Source organism: Benincasa hispida, unplaced genomic scaffold, assembly GCF_027475165.1.
Source record: "Benincasa hispida cultivar pf3 unplaced genomic scaffold, pf3_genome.v1.1 HicScf944, whole genome shotgun sequence".
Taxonomy (NCBI): Eukaryota; Viridiplantae; Streptophyta; class Magnoliopsida; order Cucurbitales; family Cucurbitaceae; genus Benincasa; species Benincasa hispida.
The window spans coordinates 125,001-135,128 of NW_028327091.1; the positions used below are offsets into that span (position 1 = coordinate 125,001).

General features: G+C 47.0%; 1 non-coding gene across 1 annotated transcript; it reads right to left on the minus strand.

Moving 5' to 3' along the window:
• Positions 1-4,318: 4,318 nt before the first annotated feature.
• On the minus strand, positions 4,319-4,401 carry TRNAY-GUA (transfer RNA tyrosine (anticodon GUA)). The gene has a single exon. It is a non-coding gene; the product is annotated as a tRNA-Tyr (tRNA).
• Positions 4,402-10,128: the final 5,727 nt, after the last annotated feature.

The window sequence follows — 10,128 nt, forward strand, 5'->3', positions numbered from 1 at the left end:
CGGAGCCGTTTCATGAGCGGGGGGGCTAAGCGCAGTTCTTTGAATCAAACGTTGAATGAAATCGATTCTTTTTTAGATATCAAAATCGAAATCGTCTCGATAGATTCATCCATCTTTCTATTCATATATCTTACTAAAAAAATGGATTTCTTAAGTTGCGTGAAGCCCCAAATCCTTGATTTGGCCAGGAAAGACTGCACTGCTTTGGGCCCAGGAAGCGAAGGGAATGAGCTCGGCTGCTTCTTCTCCACACTTTTTTTTATCCGTGTCCGTTCCGCATGCGCTTCGCGCGCCATTGGCGCTTTGTTCTCCTCTTATTCTTCATTGGACGGTTCGGATGGACTTCGCCGTTCTTTCCCAACTCAAATTGAAAAGGCTGTCTCACATCGAGATGTCGATTCGTTTTCCGCCCCCAATGAGATGGGGAATTAGTAACCCCCTATTTCGACTTTTTGGCCCTTCATCTTTCTGAATCGAGGCCCGGCTCGCGTCGTTCCAACAACCGGCGGGGAGCACCTCAGTATACGATCGCGCGCAGTAACTGGGAGTCCTATTACACCTAAGGCCAACTTCAATTCACCAAACCAAGGTTCATCTCGTGTAGTGATTGTGGACTCGTACAAGGATATTGAGTAGACGGTTGATGTATCAGACTCGACCCTATCTTTCGGAGCATGCATTCCCATCCGTGTCGCAACTGATTCGGTAAGCTACGTGTCCGGTGCACGGAGAACTGCCTTCGGTCTCCCAAACGGACTTACTCGTGGCAACCTTCCGGCCGCCCAACGACCTATAACGCTAGTCACTACTCCCACTGGGGCTAGGAAGTAAGCCCCACAACCCAAAGCGGCGAAAAACAAATAGAATTTGCTACAAAAACCGGCTAACGGGGGTATTCCTGCGTATGAGAACATAGTAATGGAGAAGGTAATAGCCGAAATAGGATTCGTTTTGGCTAGAGCGCCCAAATCCGCTATATATTTTACACGGGTTTGCCGTAATGCTAAAACTATGGCGAATGCATCTATCGTCATTAATACATAAATAAAGATACCAATTAGTAGTGATTGAATTCCTTCTATGGTTCCACATGAGAAACCTGTACGAATATAACCTACATGTCCAATTGAACTATGAGCTAGAGGTCTTTTGACTTTCGTTTGGGCCATGGCGGCCAGTGCTCCTAAGATCATAGAAGCAATGCTGCAGAAAAAGAAGATTTGTTGCAATGTAGCTCCATAGGAACCATAAATAGAAACACGTGAAATATTAGCAAAAATAGAGATTTTAGGCGCAATAGAAAGGAATGCTGTAACCGGGGTGGGTGAACCCTCATAGATATCAGGTGCCCACATATATAGAGTCAAAAGAGATATGGAGTCCGAAGGGGAGGGGGGTTTTCTTCGGGGCTTGAGAGATGGAATAGATAGGGCCCCACAAGTTTCGAATTCGCCGCTGGGGAATTCACACGAAAGGGAACGAGGAATTCTCAACGAAAAAAGTGCTCTCTGAACCGAACGTGAAAGTCGTTTTCCATCAGACGGCTGTTTCCGTAACTCCACTCTCGACTTGGATTATATATCCAAAAAGGTCCGCTCTCGGCCATTCCACACGCTGCCTAGCAGAGGCGTGGTTATCTGAAGTGGATTCTCTCTTTTCTAGTGGATGCCGAACCTGCTGCCCCATTGACTAAGAAGGGGGCGGGCGCAGCAGCTACATGGACCCCTTCCTTTCTGTTGTTGCCAGCGCTTTCCCGGGCCAAGCCGGAATTCTTTATGAGAAAGGGCAGGCAAAGCCCGAAGACTGCTATCCTACCTAATAGGCCAGCGGGCGGAACGAGGAGAGGGCCCGGCAATCATACCACCGCGGTCGAAAAAGCGTGTTCCCTTCAGATAACACGCACCGTAGGCCATCCTCGGCCTTCTTCGTTTTTGATGAAAAAGAAATCCAATCTCGCGATCTCCGAAAGCGTTTTCCTTCCTCGTCGAGCCTTTCCTTTAATGGTTGGGGGAAGCATTTCCTTATCTGAACTTGGCGGGCATTCTTTCTAGCCTTATTCAAACTCAAACAAATAGGGGTGGGTTTGTTTGGTTTGAACATAGGCTCAAACATGATTTGAAGGTCCTAGCTACGCCATGCGTTCAATACAAAATCTGGAAAGCTGCAGGGATGACAAAAAGAGGGCGCTTTCCTGTCTTGCACTGAAAAAAAAAAGAGGAATAGAATAGACATCCCTTTAGATGTCTATGTATTCTTTAGAATCTCCCGATTGATTTTTATATCGTTATATCTCTCTCAAAAAAATTGAGAAAGAAAGAGCAGATGGATCCTATCCCCTATATCGAACACTAAATCCTATCTATTGATCGAAAGATCTTCGTCAAATACCGGACTTTGCCTTTTTTTTAGGAATTCCTCATATCCAAAGCAGCTTACCACAAGCACCCCACCTCATACGACTAGTTGGGGGGGCTGTTCGCCTTTTGAATCAAACAAAGTCAAAAGTCAGTAGTAGGGGCTGAATAGCGACTTTCATTCTAAAGGAAAGCGAAGAATCCACCTTTAGTCAATAGGAGCCCTACTTCCCTCTTTGCGACCTCATCACTGAAATGAAAGCGCAAAGAAATTGCTTGATGAGTTGCCGGGCGTAGCGCACCGCAGGTTAATCTCTCGTTTTTTGGAGCTTGACTTTACTAAACTAAACTAATAAGGGCTCGCTGCTTGATAGTGACTTCTTTCGTTTGGTAGGATGACGAAAGACTACTTCAATGACGGAAACCGCCGGAAACTCGAGAGGGTCGCCTTTGGAAGCGTTCGCCGGTAACCAAAGCGTCACAACATAATAAAAAGGAATGAGTTTAGCTGACTGAATCCAATCCATAAACCCGGAAACGAAACAAAGTGCGTTCCCTTTCGTCAAGTAGGTAAAAAAATAGGTATACGAACCACTTTTGCTTTGCCTTAGACTCGATTGGAACAAAGCTAAGAAAGAAGGAGGCGGAATGGAGAAAGGAAAGGGACAAGGGCGGTCTTGCTTGGCGCGAAGGCTGCTGGTTTGGGGGTAGGGTACGGTACTAAAGGTCCTCGGACTTCCAGGCGGTTTTTCTTTTGGGCAGCTGTTCACCGTTGGATCTCGCCAATACAGCCCCCCATAGTTTTCGTTACCGAGATATCTTTTTTTTCATTGTTCCCAGGGATTTTTTGGGTAATCCGCTCCCATGCTGCAAACAGTCAAATCTGAACTCAACCCTGTCGCTCTTCTTTCTTTCCTCGCGGGCAGGAAGCACACCAGCTGCGTGCCTTGCGTGATTCTACTGTGTTTTTTGCACTTGACTGGGTGGACAGTTGACCGGAAGAGAACTTCGATTCGCCCGGCCAGCAGGCGGGCGGCGTGCTTATCTTATGTGACAACACTACAGAGCGAGTGGCTCTTCTAGGCGGGCTGCTGTGTGACAACACTACAGAGAAAGCGGCGCTTTCGTGTAACATGCTATGGTCTCAACGCCCTTACGAGGTAGTGATGAGTTTCACGCGCTCTAAGCCCGGCCCGCGCGCGGTTAGGAAGATTGGCCACAATCTGAGCGGTACCACCCACCCTACCCTACCACCTATAGGCGGCCGTCCGTCCTACAGCCGCCCGAAAAGGAACTGCAGTGATCTTGAATAGGAATCCTACAGCGATAGATAGAATCCCCATAAAAATACCACTAGATCGAGCACCAGTGATTTCGTATCCGGTCAAAATCTTGGCTAATTGATCGAAGTGGGTAGCTCCAGTAGACCCATAGATCATGGAACAAATAGGGTGGGTAGGCCCAACCACCACACTACACGTATAGACGCGAACCCCCCTCGTTACCGTACGTGCGACTCTCACCGCATACGGCTCGCACAAAGACTCCTAAATCCATCCCGAGCCTTTTCTTCCACCTCTCCTCTCCAATCCTCGATCAAACTTGCGTTCCCCAGGCGCTATGAAATGGGGGTCTTTCCTTCGCCTATCGTATGTATTGGCTTGGCTTCGTGCAGAACCAAGGGGGCATTCTGGCGGGCGCGCGCGTGTAGGAAGGCCGACCACTACATAAGCTAAAAGACAACGACTACAAGCCAAACCGGAAGCGACTCGCTTCTATTCTGGTTGGGATTGTCTATCGATGGGAATCTATAGATCGTAGTAATTCGCCAACCTCTCTAAACTTCAATACGATACAATTTCACTTCACGGCACGGCAAAAAGAAAGAGCTTCGCTCGGTGGGCCTTCCTACGCTGACGAATGCCTCCTTTCCTTTCTCTTCTCTTCAGTCTACAACAAACAAGTGGGAGAGGCAGGATTCGAACCTACGTAGAAAAACTTCAACAGATTTACAGTCTGTCGCTTTTGACCGCTCGGCCACTCTCCCCTTCCCGGGCCGAGGCCCCCCTCAATGGGTTCTAAGAAGGAGGGCGGCGCCCTGAATCAATCAATAAGCTTTTTGATTTGATTGAAGGGAAAAATGACTATTTATTAGCTTAGCTAGCGTTCCGGGAGAATCGAGTAATTTAGTCAGTTCAGTTCATAACAATCTCTGTAAAGCAAGGGGCAAAGCTTCTACCTTCCCCCTTCGTCGCTTCTGGCTAAGCATCTTTCGGCGGAGGCGACTAGTCGCTTCTGGCGAAGCTGCGAGTTCATGAGCAAGTGAATGAACGAGCCATGTTCCTAAAAGGAGTGACCCTCTTTGTTTTATTCCCTTCCCCTATCCTTTCAAAGCCCATAGGTTGGGCGCTCCCGCTTGACTAATAGTTTCGAAATGCTCTTCCGCTGAGCGAAGCTGCGAGCCTACCCTTCTCGAGCCTACTTAAATAGCTTACGCTTACCAAGCCTAGTCTACAAAAAGAGGGCTACAGCAAGCAAGCTTTCCCCCTTTGTTTGTTGTGGGTCGCGCCTCACCGCAGGCACTGAATGAATGAAATGAGTGGAGATCTTCCTTCCCCCTTGTTAATTACCAAGAACTTCGTTGCCACTAGTGGCGAAGAAAATTTCGACCATCCCACCCAAAAACAACTCGGAGCCTAAACTAAAGAGAAGAGAGTTCAGTCTACAAGAAGCTGGCAGAGCTTTAGCCATTGGACTACATCCATCGAGACTACCTAAATCGTCACCCTTTTTTTTTTTTCGTTCTTCGAATGACGCTAGTGGAGACAAATTCCTTTCGGCGGCAGGAAGATACTACTTCAGTCTTCCCATTCATTCCCAGTGGTCTTGTCTTCTCCCTAAGAATTGAACGAACCAAGTTCACCTATACGAGAGTGAGGAATCAAAACCAACAACTTCCCACTTTTGATGTCCCACGATTCTTCCCGTTTAGAAACTAAGGAGAAGGACAGGGGTCGCTAGGTCAGAAAAGCGATAACTCCAAATTCTCCCCAAGTAGGATTTGAACCCACGACCAGTCAGTTAACAGCCGACCGCTCTACCACTGAGCTACTGAGGAACAACGGACTTAAGGAAGCCCACTCTCGTTCTTTGGACCAACTTCTGACCGAACAAAAAAGGGTTAGTCACTCTTTTTCACATACACCGGGAGAAAAGGTTACGATAGCAAGCCCCTCCCCGGCCGGAGAGCCTCCAGGACAAGGGGCGGCGGTCAACCATCCACTCTCGAGATTCATATTGATCAATCGATCTCCGCGTCCTGCCAGTTCGCTAAGTAGACTCACTCTACCGAGGGGCAACAAAGGCTGGAACTATTCCTGCCAAAAACATAGTGCGCGTTTGGTAGAAACAGAATGATCCCTTGGCTCGGGCAAGAAAAGGAAAAGGTAGTCGTACTCTTACCTTTTCCGTCGGACGATAGGAAAGTTTGAGCTGAAAGATTGAATCACACCGGGTAAGAAAGGCGGGCTTAGCAGGTTTCTCCAAACGTATAAACCAAAATCAGAAGCAACCGGTCCTGAAGAGGATACCGATACGCATACATTATCGCATGGAAGAACCTAGCTGAACCGGATCAAGGGTCCTAACCGAGTCCGACTGACCTTCTTTGGCTGGCCCCCGCCCCTTGCAACGAGGGCAACCCGTACGTGCTTTTTCCTTTCGTTTAGCGAGATAGCTTACCAGCTCTTTCGGCTCATAGCAGCATTATGAAAAGCGGAATCCTCATCCTGAGTCGAGTCCGCATTGCCATACGAATCGACATCGGCCAAACCAAGAGCTCCTATTTTTTCTTTAACGAAAACGGGAAAACCAACCTCTTTTAAAGAAGGAGTCGCTCTGCCTTGATCACCGTGGACATACGCTGCTCCCCCTTTACCTTCGCCTACCGTGAAAAGGAAAGTTCCCTCACGATAGGCCCTCCCAGCTCCCGAACGTCTTTCTATCAATCGAGAGAGGTACAGAATAGTACAACAAACCAACAACTGCGACAAGAATGGACTCATAAGATGGGCGGTCAGGGAAGCGATTTCATTTGTGTTATCCGCCAAGGAAATGATCAAGGAATTCTCTATACACGGCTGAGAGATGACCGTATTGTTGCACATCCTGAATAAAGTACCGTAGGAAAGAATCTAACAGAAGCTTTTGAAAATGAAAGCGTGTAGAACTTCGATAAAGTCGTAAACTTCGGATCTTATGTTCCTTTCGTCAAAGGGTGACTGAGAGAGAATTTGGGCCTGGCGTGCATCCGGTTCGGTCAACAATAAGGTACAAAGCGGATTTCTTAAATGGGCTTGAAGTTCCATTATCGTTAGGTCGAAGATCTCTACTAGGTTTAGTGCACTTTGGTAGTTGCGAATGTTGCCGTAATCGAATGTATTTCTCATTCTACATTCTCTCTTACCAAGCTCTCGTACTCGCCAGGGTTGAGGAGGCTGTCCGTGAGCTAATTGGGCTTCGAGATTGCGTATACGCGAAAAGAGCTCGCTTTCGACTTTCTACCTCGGCGTTTTGTGCCCGGTTCTGGTTCAGGAAAGGGTCTTATCTCTTTCATTGGAGCACATTGATGCCGAAGGAGTCTTCGGAACCGGTGGAGAGGCTATGATGATTGAAGGCTATTCAAATAGCATGACTGATACCACAAAGAAAGGGTATCTAAGTCACACCAGTGGAATAGCAGAAAGCACTTTTTTTCCAGTCTTTTTCTTCCTGGTGGATTCTTCTATTTGTATAGAAAGGTATTCCCTGCTAAGGATAAACTATTATATCTCACTCGAAAGTGTGAAAATACGCTAATCGACGAACCCTGGGAACATCATTAGTATAAGAAGAGGCAGAGAAGACAAAGAGCTGGTCCTAAAATGGGTCAGATGTCGGTTCAGGAATATGAGAGCAAAGAGAAATTCCTTCGAGTGCCTTTTGTTGTGGATACAGACGAGCTCACTTCTCTTACAACATTCTTCCAGTTGGGGCCATAACGAGCGTCGGTGTTAAGAGGCTGCTTTGTCAAAATACGAAATAAGGATAAACCCTTTAAGTTGTAGAATCAAACTAAGCCTACACAGCTTTTTCTAGTTGGAGAAGTTCTAGCTTCCCTAAGGCTTACCAGAGCTTGAGATCAATAGCACACTACGGAAAGTAAGCTACACTCACTACTACCAGACCAGAGCGAGCTTCCAAAAAGGAAAGCTCAATCCCAACAGTCTCATCTATTGCTGCGGATTCTCGAACAAGAACCGGGGATGAATCTTTACCTTTCTTAACTTTGAAACCTCTTCTGGCAGTTGAGTCTTCTTAGACTATTCTCCCTGCTCGGACAGTAACTGGTCGAAAAGCCTCTGCGTCAGATCGTCTTCCTAGCAAAATGACATTCTCCTAACTGAGAGAGTCAAGGGCAGCTCTTACCCTGCCCTTGACTCTCTTCCTTCCTGTTGTCTTGGTGAAGACTGTGGTAGTGGTTCTTTGCTTGGTTGATTGAATATCTCTTTCCTTGCCTCCCGAGAGTAGCCTTAGTCTTAATCCGCCTTTAGGGAGTGAAGTGAACCGGGGGTGATAGAATAGTGAAAGAATCGGTTTAGAACGTATCCGCTGCTAGAGTAACCGCTCGTCCTTTCTTCCTAGATGCTTTGAATATCCCTCGTCGATTGCCTTTATTACATTACCGATTACTAGAAAAGTGATTCAAAAGGAATTGAACTTACACGAAGGAAATGGGAACTAGGCTTCAAAGGCAGACTGGACAGGAAGTCGAGCTAGCAGATTGAAAGCGAAATTGCCAAGGGCGCACTAGCTATTCTTCGACTGCTGCCCAAGAGGGTACTCTGGAGCAACGTTTGAACGCGCTCGACCTTGTTCACCCTTTCAGCTAAGTATCCCGCTCTTTCCTTGAGTAGACAACACAAAGAAGGTAGCCGTTCCATCATGAGGGAATGTCCCAGACTCTCCCAAGTCGTAAGCGAGAACATGCCCAATCTATCATAGCCAACTCGTTTGCTTCTATCGTCAAGCACTACTCAAAGGGACAGGGTTAGAAGGAAATGGAACTAAGGAATAGACCAAGAGTTTGACGGATGTCGGAGAGTCTCAACCGATAGTCCAAGGTAATGAGAAAGGAAAGCAAGTTTAGCACATTTCCATACTTGGGGTTGTCAGGCAGAGGGAGTCCTTCTTTTCAGTACTCTATATAAATAGAAGAAAAAGAATTTCCATCTCGCTCTCGGGGACCTCAGGGTTCAGTCAAGAGCTGGGAAGAAGAGCTATCAGGGTGACTTTGTATCTTTTCTGGGTATACTCAGTATAGGTATAGCAGGCGAACTAGCGTGGCCGATACGCAGCGAAGCAGGTGTATTAGTAGTAGGATAGGCGAACAGTCGGAAATAGCTTTAAGGTCCGTAAGGAGCAGGGGTACTTCACTGGGCTTTTAGGGAAATAGGGCGAATAGTCCGGGAGTTAAGCGAAGAGGCGGAGCGCTGATAATAAGTCTTTCTCTCAGGAGTGGCTTGCTTTGGCGCATTTCATGTAACAGGGCGGGTAGAAAGTTATGGTACAAAGTGCGTGAACCAGACATACAGATGAAGAAAAGAAGATCATATATGACTTACCCAAAAACGAAAAGAAAGGAGAAAGGCACGGGATAATCCCCAGTAATGTAAGTAACTAAAGACCCTATCGGTTCATGTGAATAGAAGGATTGAGCATTTTCTCCATCTCCATGGACTTTGTAAAAACCTGATCCTCTCATTCAACTTCCAAGTCAAGGGCTATCGCTCAAAGGGGCACACAAGGAGAAGTACGAGAAATGAAAGAAAGGTGCTTCATGTAAAGTGAGATGAGAAAAGGCCCTGCGGGATCAAACTATGTTCTCCTTCGCCGCTACGCTACTACACTTCCTCTCATCTAACTAGGCGAACGGGGCAGGCGCACATCGAGCTGTACAGAGGTTGCGAGCCGGGCAGACTTGCCGAACTGGAAGGCTGGACCGTAAGGGTAGAGCTGATCCCACAAATTATGCTAAACCATCCCGTTCCTTTCTTTGCAGGGTCATGGTTGGGGTTTTCAATGATATACCTTCAGCTGCTGAGAAGTTTGGTGGTTCGGCTCCTTCACTAAACAGATGTAGCATGTTCAACAATATGATGAATGCTTGTGGCCTCATGGACCTGGGATTCCAAGGTCCTTTATTCACTTGGAGCAACAAGAGAAAGGGTCTTGCTAAAGTCCAAGAACGACTAGATAGAGTTCTAGCAAACTCACAGTGGCGCATGTTATTTCCAGAGGGTGAAGCACTTACCGAGTATTCACTCGGACCATTGTCCAATATTGCTTCAGCTTGAGGCAAGTGTCTGATGGTGGATCGTTCGATAAGGCCATTGTAGTGCGCTTAAACGAGCGTTTGGGGGGTCCCACGATGAATCCCTATGTCCGAGCCGAGGCACTTCAAGGCACATTGTCAGCCCTAAGATTTTGGGCAGTGAGTTCCGATGAAGAGCCGTAAGTCGAAGAGTCTGAAAGAGATGAGCTTTATTCCCGCGTTAAGTACGGTTACCCTATTCCCACAGCTAATGGTAAGTTGTAGCTACACAGGAGTATATACACCCATAAGAGGTAGTTCAATCCTGGTGTTCATTCAATCCTCGAACACCTAGCTTTGTTAGCACAGCATCACTTCTTTCTATCTTTAGTACTTAAAAGCTGTTCTATGATACCTTATTAT